The 9737-nt window shown below is 33.3% G+C and overlaps 1 long non-coding RNA gene across 1 annotated transcript in view; it reads left to right on the forward strand.

Annotated features, from left to right (window-relative positions):
• Positions 1–6710: 6710 nt before the first annotated feature.
• The window catches only part of LOC114075103, a 6486-nt gene continuing 3459 nt past the window's right edge, over positions 6711–9737 (forward strand). Inside the window, exon 1 of the long non-coding RNA XR_003575450.1 lies at positions 6711–7437. This is a non-coding gene — a long non-coding RNA (uncharacterized LOC114075103). The remainder of the gene's footprint in view (positions 7438–9737) is intronic.

Genomic DNA, 9737 nt, shown 5'->3' on the forward strand with positions numbered 1-9737 from the left:
ATGGAAAAAGATTTCTGGGAACCCTTTCACTACTGGAACTGACTGAATAGGAGGTATCTCAACACTAGAGTCATTAATTTGGACTAAGTGATAGACACACCCCTTAGAAACTAACTTCCTCGCTTTAAGGTACAAAATGAAATGACCCTTAGGCGCTGTTGAATTGTTTTTCCACTCTAAGACTGGCTTATTTAGAAACTGAAACATGACTGTTCAAGTTCTACAGTAAATTGAGGCATAACAAGCATGAAGTCAATCCATACCAAGAATGACATTGAAGTCTACAATGTCTAACTCAACTAAATCAACTATGGTGCTCTTGTGATTAACGGAAATGGGACAATCACGATAGACACTTTCTACTATAATGGATTCACCAAACAGGTGTGGAAACACTTAATGGTTCACTAAGTTGCTCATGAATAATATCAAAGTTTAGACCAACATATGAAGTTACAAATTATAAACTCGCTCATGGGACTACCAATGCATAAATTTTAAATTCAAAGACTTGAATCATACCAGTGAAAACATATGAAGAGTTCTCATGCTCTTGGAGATTATTGAGAGCATACAAGCCATTTGTTTCTCCGCCAGTATCGGAAGTAGCTCCCCTAGGTGTTGCCCTGTCTAGTGGGGCAACTGATGAAGACTGGGCTCAGTGCCCCCATTACCACTTCCTTGCTTTTTATTTGGACACTCTCTCTTGAAATTATTGGTCTGGCTGCACCTGAAACAACTAATGGAGTCCTCATGACAAACTCCGGAGTGGTTCCTACCACACATGGCGCAGGAAGAGGGCTTACCAACCCCTTGTGCCACATTTCCCTGTGAATATGCAGGTTTCGCTCTAGAATTATGAACATAGTACTTCCCCCTGTTCTTAGGTGCAGGTGCACTCGTAGATGATGGAGCAGTACCATTCTATTTATATTGAAAGAATGACCAGTTGGCATTACTCTTCCGCTCCTGGGACTCATTCCCTGTCTTAGATCTCTTGTTTCTATGCTCTTCTCTGTCCCTCATCTTCTCCTCTTCAACATGTTGCACATAAACCAACAACCTGGATATGTCCATGTCATCTATCAGCATTGCAGCCCTTCCTTTTTTGCTTGATGTACGACCCAAGCTAGCGAGAAACAAACTCATCCTGCTCCTCATGTCCTTAACTATTTCAGGATCATAGCGGGATAGCGGGATGAACTTCCACCCATACTCATGCACACTCAAAGAGTCCTGCTTCAGGGTGAGGAATTCTCAAAGCTTAGCCTCTTTCAATTCTCGGGTAATGAAACTCCCAGGAAAACCTTTTTTAAAACAGACCCAATTCGGATATGGTGCATCCTCATCTCTGCCTTCCTTCAAGTGATTAAACCAAGTCCTAGCCACATTTTTCAGTTGATATGAAGCTAGCTCGAATATTTCAACATCAGTGACAAGCGTCACATCAAACACCTTCTTCTGTTCCTTAACAAATTTCTCTTGATCCTCAATGGTGCTCAAACTAGTGAAACTTAGAGGATTTATCCTCAAGAACTCACGAATCCTTGAGGTGTCAGCCTCTTCTTATCAAGCTCCTCTTTGCTGCCCAACTTTATTGGTCACAACTTGGTTGAGCATCCTTATTGTCTGTGTGAACTCAGCATTAGAAACTTTACCTTGAGGTTGCACTTCAGATGCATTAAAGACTGTGGTTCCTCTACATTCCTCCTAGTTGGACAACTTTTACTGCTCTTCATGGTGGCATGGTTGTCTAAAAACACGCACAAGCATAAGTTAGAGAGGACATCCAACACACGAAAGTAAAATATGAAAGAAGTGAAGTCTTTCCTAATGTCACAGCCTCCTAATTATAGATATCGTGCACTTCACATTAATAAGTAGGACTCTACAGGCACAACTTCATAGATAACCTAGGACTCTTAAACCTTATGCTTTGATACCAAGTATGTGACGTCCCGAGCCTAGATTATGGACTTGAGCTGCACTTAATGACCATAGTTGGACTTAAGTGGACCCTTGGGCTTGCTTACTTAACTCAGAGGAAGACAACAATTGATGCAATGATGATCAAAGAACTGAACTAAACCGAATAATAAGATTACAGGAATTTTTTAAGGATTTAACTATTCAACTTGGACAAAATGGCAACCCAAGTCTTTAACATAAGAATGATAAGGTAAATACTAAGGAACTACTAATTGTCTATATATGGAGCCTTCTTAAACTGAGATCGATGTTGGGACAAACCCTACAACATCCTATATATAGAAAGACTGAAAGCAATAAATGTGTCCTCCAGAATGCAAGGAGGCTTACCACTAACTCTGAGTGCTCATCTGGATCAATGAGGCGTTGGATGATATTGATCCTTGTTACCTGCATCTGCATCATGATATGATGCAGGTCAACTATCATCAATACATTGATTGTACGAGTATGCGAGTTCGAATGCTAACATAATATAGGATAGAAAAAAGAGTCTGCAGAAACACTTACCTTGGCTCTACTCAACGCATAAATAACTAACTAAATCAAAAAAAAATTAAAAACAAGTGCAATATAAAGAAAATTGTTTGAAAACATCTTGTAAACTCTGAATGTATATAAGAATACAAATAACTCTAAGATGTATGTAGGAATACAAATAATCATATGTATATAAAATACAATACTTCTGTGGGAGATCCTGTAATCTACAATTATCATTTAAGAGCTACAATGATGATACAACTATCTACCTCATGATGCCACCGCATCCTATACCCGACCAAAGGTATAAGACATGAACTGCCTAATGATCCACTGGTCTATATGAAAAGGGTTTATCTAAAAAGTATGACCCTTTTCTATCCATGATGGTTACATTGTTTATATGGGCTGAATTGTCTGAACTCTCCCCCATATCGATGTTCAATACTACTCCAAAAATATACTAGCTCTTATGTTTTAAAAACATATTGATTTGTGGTTTGAGATTAATGCTCAAAATATTTTGATAAAAGTCTATCTTGGGAATATCAATTTCTCTGCTTGCTTAATTTAGAAAGTTATTTCTCTTTAACTGAAAACTAGCCCAAAGGCTCTTTGGAAATCTCAGTTTCTTTTATTTTAATGTGAAAATATTTATGTTATTTTGGGAATACTTAGCTTTCATATTTATTTGAAGGAATACTTCACTTTAGTCTGAACTGAACTCGATATTACGTCTTAAAACGACATTTAAAATGTTTGTGAAAGACTAATGAAAACTTGAAATGAACTTCTCTTCCTTATCTTTAGTCCTTAATCAAACTGATCCTTAAGTCTTAAAATAAGTTAATTCTTTTGCAAAAGACTTCATAAAAGGACTATGGGAGTTTTCTAGTCTTGGCTCTAACTTTCCCTTGAATTTGAAGTTACGGATTCAAGGTTATAAATTTGTGTTTCTGGATGATTTCTAGATTCAAGGTTATAAATTTGTGTTTCTGGATGATTTCTATATAATTAGAAGTCGTTTAAATAAGTTAGAATCATTAGGAAATGTTAAAACACCTTAGAAGGGATTAATCAGACAAAACTACAATAATTGGGTGAAAAACGCCGATTTGGTCGTCTTCGGGGCGCACCGCGCCAGACCATTTTTTTAGAGGCACCATTCTAGCACACTTAAGGCGGCTCCGCCCCAAGCCCTCTTGGGTAGATTGGGCACGTCGTGCCTGGTGCTGCCCAGATGCATCTGACGATTTTATTCTCTCATTTTATGATCCTAAATCGCCTCAACCTCCATACTTCTTTTTCCAAACCCTTAGTATTTTTAGTATCTTCAATACCCAATAGATATGACTCAAAAAACAACCCGGAATTACAAATCAACATAACAATAGGCAATCAACAACTTAAAAATCAAGAATTTAACCATGTCCTTCAAGAACTTTACTATTCTCATTCAACCGATTTGAAAACCCAAGGATTGAAGCAAGGTTGGTGTGTGTGTGAACTGACCCAACACTAATGATCTCACATATCTTGATAGGGATCTTCCCGACGAATGCCACTCGCAACCCTTGGCGTTCTTGGCGAATCCTTGACTTTTTCTCCCTTCTCTCTTCGTTTCTCTCTTCTCCAAGCCCTAAGCGTGATTTTGATTTTCTGATCTGAATTAAAACTTGTTTTTACCCCAAATAATTCTATTGACGCCCAATTTTGGACTTCCACATATAAATTAATTTTTCGAGCTTCGTTAATTTCAAATGATTTAAAATAATTAGCTTTATAAAATTCAAAATGTTTTCAAGTTTATTTTAAGGTAATTTTAGAAACTATTTAAATTTCTAAATGGTAAATATGTCTTTGTATAATTTGTTTATTTTAGAAATATTTGAAAATAATCTCAAAGGATCTTAATTGAGCAAGTATTTTACTAAATTAGTTCCGCTTAAACTGTACTTATATTTTTGAGTTATTAGTTTATAATTAAGTTAAATATTTTATTTTTTTAGAATTAAGAAGCTCGTAAATTAATTATATTAATCCGTCCCATTTAGTCTTAGTCGAATTACCAAAGGGAAATTTAGCTAACTAGTCAAAAAAACCAACTTATTTAGTGATAAGATCTATACTTTAATAATATTAGTAAACATGTCAAAAATGTCATTATTTTAAAAATAAATAATTATTCTGATGTTACTAATATTTTCTCTCTGATTATTTACACCTTTTTTTTCTCTCTCATAGCTTACACATTTTCCTATATTTATGTATAATTGGTTAGATATTAATGTCATTTTAATTTTTCTCTCTCTTTTCTTAAGCTTATCAATTTCTCTCTCTTACTTTCTACCTAATCAAATCCCTAGATTTTTCTCTCTTTTCTTATTCTTCTTTTCAATCTCTCTCTAATATTCTTCCAAATCAATTTCACAGACTTTTGATTCAATATATTATTATTTTCTATTATTCTCATTTAATTTCGTTGCAAGATTTGATTTGAAGACTAACATTGATTTGGGTATTATATTTTTCAGATTCCTTATTTATTTACTTACTGATTTTAGTGTTTTTTTTTAATTTTTTTTATTTTGTTGTTGTTCTTAAAACATTTTTTAGGGTTTGAAACTACATAACTCTCTCTTCAATGGACGTTTTCAAGAGAGTTACTGGAGGTATTGGACAAAATAATCAAAGTTCTTTCGATTTTCCATCATTTAATTTTTTTTTCACTCAAGAATGAAACAACAATGTAGGTTCCGTTTCTAAATCTAAGGAGGATATACGACGGGGAAAAATGCCTGAATCCGTCGATGTGCAAAATCCCACACAAATTCATAACCATGAAGTTGAAGAAGACCAATTTGTTGGAGAAGAGGTTTTTTTTTTTGCATGTTCTGTGTCTTGCATGTTTAGTTTAATTTGTTTAGTAATTTTTAAGATTCAAATAAATTCATGTTGCAATGCGTTTGGAATTGTATATGGAATTTTTATTATGTTATAGTTAGTATGTATTTTTGTATTTCATATATTTATTGTATTTTGTGTTCTGTTTTTTTTTGTGTGTGTTATTATGTCAATGTAACACATTATATGAGTTTGATTATGTATATTTCATAGTTTTGATGTTTTTTGTATTCATGATTTGGAAGTGTATATTGAATTTTGTTGTTGTTTTAGTCAGTATGTATTTTTGTATTTCATTGTTTTATTGTATTTTGTATCCATAGATTTGGAATCGTATTTTATATATTTAATTCATTTTGTATTCTGTTTTTTTTTTGTGATAGTTATGTCAATGTACCACAGTTAGTATTTATTTTTGTATTTCATAGTTTTATTGTTTTTTGTATTCATAAATTTGGAAGTATATATTGAATTTTGATACTGTTTCAGTCAGTATGTATTTTTACAATTAATAGTTGTATTCATTCAAAAATTATGTTGCATTGTTTCAGAATTTGACATTTTTTTCTAATTTGTATTTATTCTAAAGATATGTCAACTAGTTATGTATTTTATTTAAGAATGAGTACACCAAATATTCAATTATTTCTTTTCAATTTTATATTTCATTCACTTTTTCATCATACTAATTTTTTGTATTTTATATATTATTATACAAAATTGTAAATAAAAACTAGAATAAATAGAAATACAAATAAAATACATATTGAAATGAATACATACAAGATTTTTGAAGAAAAAAATAACTCTATAGGGAAAAAAATATATGAAAATATAATTATATTTCTTAAATGACTATATAGATAAATTCGGCATACCTATTGAAATGAATACAAACTAATAAAAAATTATAATAAATATAAATAGAATATATTGTGGAATGAATATAATTTTAAAAAGGTAAAAATTCTGGAGAAAAAAAATTTAAATTTTATTTGAAAATGTAACTGATGAGAAAATTAAGATCCTTACCTTTTTTTGAAATATTCTCTCCCTTGATTTTCTCCCTTTTGTTATTAAATAATTATATTCTTTAAATAAAAACAAATAATAAAAACATAAATAAGATACATAACAAACTAAAATTTAACATTTTTACTAAATATTGAAAGTGTTGTTAATGAGCCCTCTTAAATACTAAAATATTGATATTTTGAAAAATTTCCGTTTACCAAATAAGTTCAATTTGACTAATATTTAATCTGGCCCAATTTTCCAAAAAAAAAAAAAACCATCCCTCATCCTCTTTGACCCGACCCAGCCCAAATTTCGTTCAATGAAGCACAGAAGCGTCAAAATAGAGAATACAAGCAGCAACAGAGACGAAGCGATGACAGCTTTTTACGGCGTCTCACGAGTACACTTCAATCGCGTCGAACTAACGAAAGAATTCACGGTGATAGACGGAAAGTGAGCCCAACTTCTACTTCCTCTGTTCCGTCCTGCCCCTGTACAGCGCTTCCAACAGCAAAAGCTTACACACCTCGTCCTTTTGAATCGAGATCAAGTCACGTGGCACTTCAAGGACGTGGAACTGATCCAAGACGTCGATTCTCCTTTCCTCTTCCGGAATGGAGTTGAAACTTCAGAAAAGGGATGTTCGTCCAATATGGTGAAAGTTCGGACATTTTTTAATTTTGATTTGGCGTTGATTTTGAAAAAAATTTCATCCATTTTTTCCAACCAATCGAACCTAATTCATCCCTATATATACTCTCATTGGTTTCACTGTTGGAAGGGGTTTTTTTTTGGGTTATTTTTAGAAGAGTCGTGAGACATATTGGGATAAGTATAAAGAATTAGCAAGCTTTGAGAGACAGAAATACACTCAAATAAAGGTTCTCGAAATCGCGTAGAAATCGTTAACCAGGTTTCCTCCAGTCTTTGATCTCATCGACCTCTGTTTCGCACATTCGGGTTCATCGGATTTATTCTATGTGGTCGTGGAAGCTCTCTCACTCCATTGGTCTTTCTCGTCTCAGTCTCTCTGCACCGAAAAAGGTAGCATTTTTTTTGTTTTGTAACACCCTCTTCACTTTCTCTTGGTGTGGTTTCGATTTTGATTGTGGTTGGTTGATACTGTTTTAGCGTGCAGTATATATATTGTTTTCTTTTTGAGTTGTTTTTGTGGTTTAGTTACAATATTGAGTTAAAAGATTTCGCGTAATGAATATTTTATGACAACTCCCAGCAGCGTTCCCTTGTTTGTGTCTCTTTTGGTTAAACGTTAGTTTCCTTGATGTCGTATGTGTTCGATTTGGTTTTGAATGGAGAGTACACATGAGGGTCAAATGGTCACAATTCCCATTTGTCTTAAGTTCTCTTTGAGGTAGCAGATGTTTGCGAAGGAGAAGAGCCTACTATTTTTTTTCCTGTACTCTAGCATTAGAGATTGCATTATTACTTAGCTTCGATTTTATGTCCTTACGCTGCTCCTTCCAATTCAAATTTTTGGTAGTATGTTCATCCCTCTCTTACTTTTTACCTTCTCCTTGAGTCATAAGTGTCTAGTTTAGCTTCCATGTCGGTATGAATCACTTGTTCATTTGTCCTGATTCCTAATTGATATATTTTAAAGCTTCGGTGTTTCCTCATTCGGTCTATCGCTATTAGCATTTTGTCATCTATAAATGTGGTTGTCTCCGGTGCCTACAATCAGCATCATTCTTGCGTCTCTTAAACTTGGGGTGAATATGTTTTCGTGTTTTCTATTACTCCAAAAGAAAAAACTTGCCGAATCTATTGCCTTTATATGTCCCTTGTCTTTGTCTTGAAGAGTAAAAATGTTTTAAAAAAAAAACCTTCATGCCTAAATTTCTCGCAGATATTGACATATATTGTTTATTGCATTATTTGCCCTGCTCGCGTTCTAAAATGCTCAAATTTGCCCGATAAATACATGATCTTGTTACTTCTGTTGCTAAGTGTCACATTTCTTTTTTTAAAATTTCTTTTTTTAAAAAAAAAAAGACTGATACCAGGTATAATGTTTTTTTTTAGCATTGGTTGTTCTTTGTCATCATAGTTGCCTAAAGGAATATGCCTAAGTCCCGTTTAGTTTGATCACTACAGCTTATTAAGTCAACTATTCCTGTCCTTTGTTGTCCTACTTATCATAGAAGCTAATAATTTATTCTTTAGTAATATATATTGCATTGTGTGATTTTGAAATCTCTACTTTGTCAAGGCTTTTGTGTTCTTGAGTTTTATCTTAAAAGATTAAGTGCTTATAATGCCAATATATGACATTTAAATCTCTATATCCTTGTGTGCTTTATCATGAACATAATTAACAATTTAAAAACAACTTAGTAATTTATTTTGTTTTTGGTTTTGTGTGTTTCTTTGACTTGTTAAAACATTTGCAGGGATCGTTGTTTACTTATCTTATATACATGCTTACCTTATTCTAAGCTCATGGGGAGGGGGTATGGTGTTTGTATGATTTCCTCTCTAGAAAGAGTCCAATAATCATGCCAACATTACCGCTTCATTGATGCTTCTATCATCTTATTTTTATTTCTTATCCGTCGTGGCAAATATAATCATTTTATGTGCATGTGAAACTCCTCTTGAGCCCATTTGGACTCCGTTTCCTCTCTTTGTGTCCTCTCGTCGAGCCATGAAGGCTCACATTTTACTCTCCGAGTCGGCCAGCCCTTCTATTAAAGGTGTATAGGGTGAATGCATCAGATACTGTTGGAAATTAATTTTTTCAGCCCCCCAAAAGTTGAAGAACAGGTCGATATACGGTCTATATACACTGATATACATTCATAAAGTATGATACGAAGGTCCAAAAATCAGAACAGGTGCTTAAGAGGCTGAAATCGGGTTGTATATGTCGAATATACTGTCTGATATACAATAATAAGAACTGAATGCAACCCGATATATTGTGGTATACGCAACACGTATACACTGTTTTCTTTTGAAGGAAAAATGGGGCCAAAGCCCAAAGAAATCTGCAGCAGGCCCAATTTTCTTTGGGTCATTTTAAAATGGGGCAGGCTTCCAGATCCAGTACTTGGGCCAAGCCCAAGTTCAAGTATTTCTTGTGCCTATTATTAACTATTTGTTATTATCGTTATATTGACTAACGTTTTGGTTGAATTTTATTAATTTCCTAAGGACAGCCATTTCTTGCTATATTTATATAGTCATAAATATTTATTTTGCTTTTTTTTATTTATTATTATTATTATTTATTTAGTTTGTTTTATCGGTTTTTATCAACACTTAAAGTTTATTCCCTTAATATAATCCCCTCTAGATATGTGTGTATATATATATATATATAT

This window comes from Solanum pennellii, chromosome 12 (assembly GCF_001406875.1).
Source record: "Solanum pennellii chromosome 12, SPENNV200".
Classification (NCBI taxonomy): Eukaryota; Viridiplantae; Streptophyta; class Magnoliopsida; order Solanales; family Solanaceae; genus Solanum; species Solanum pennellii.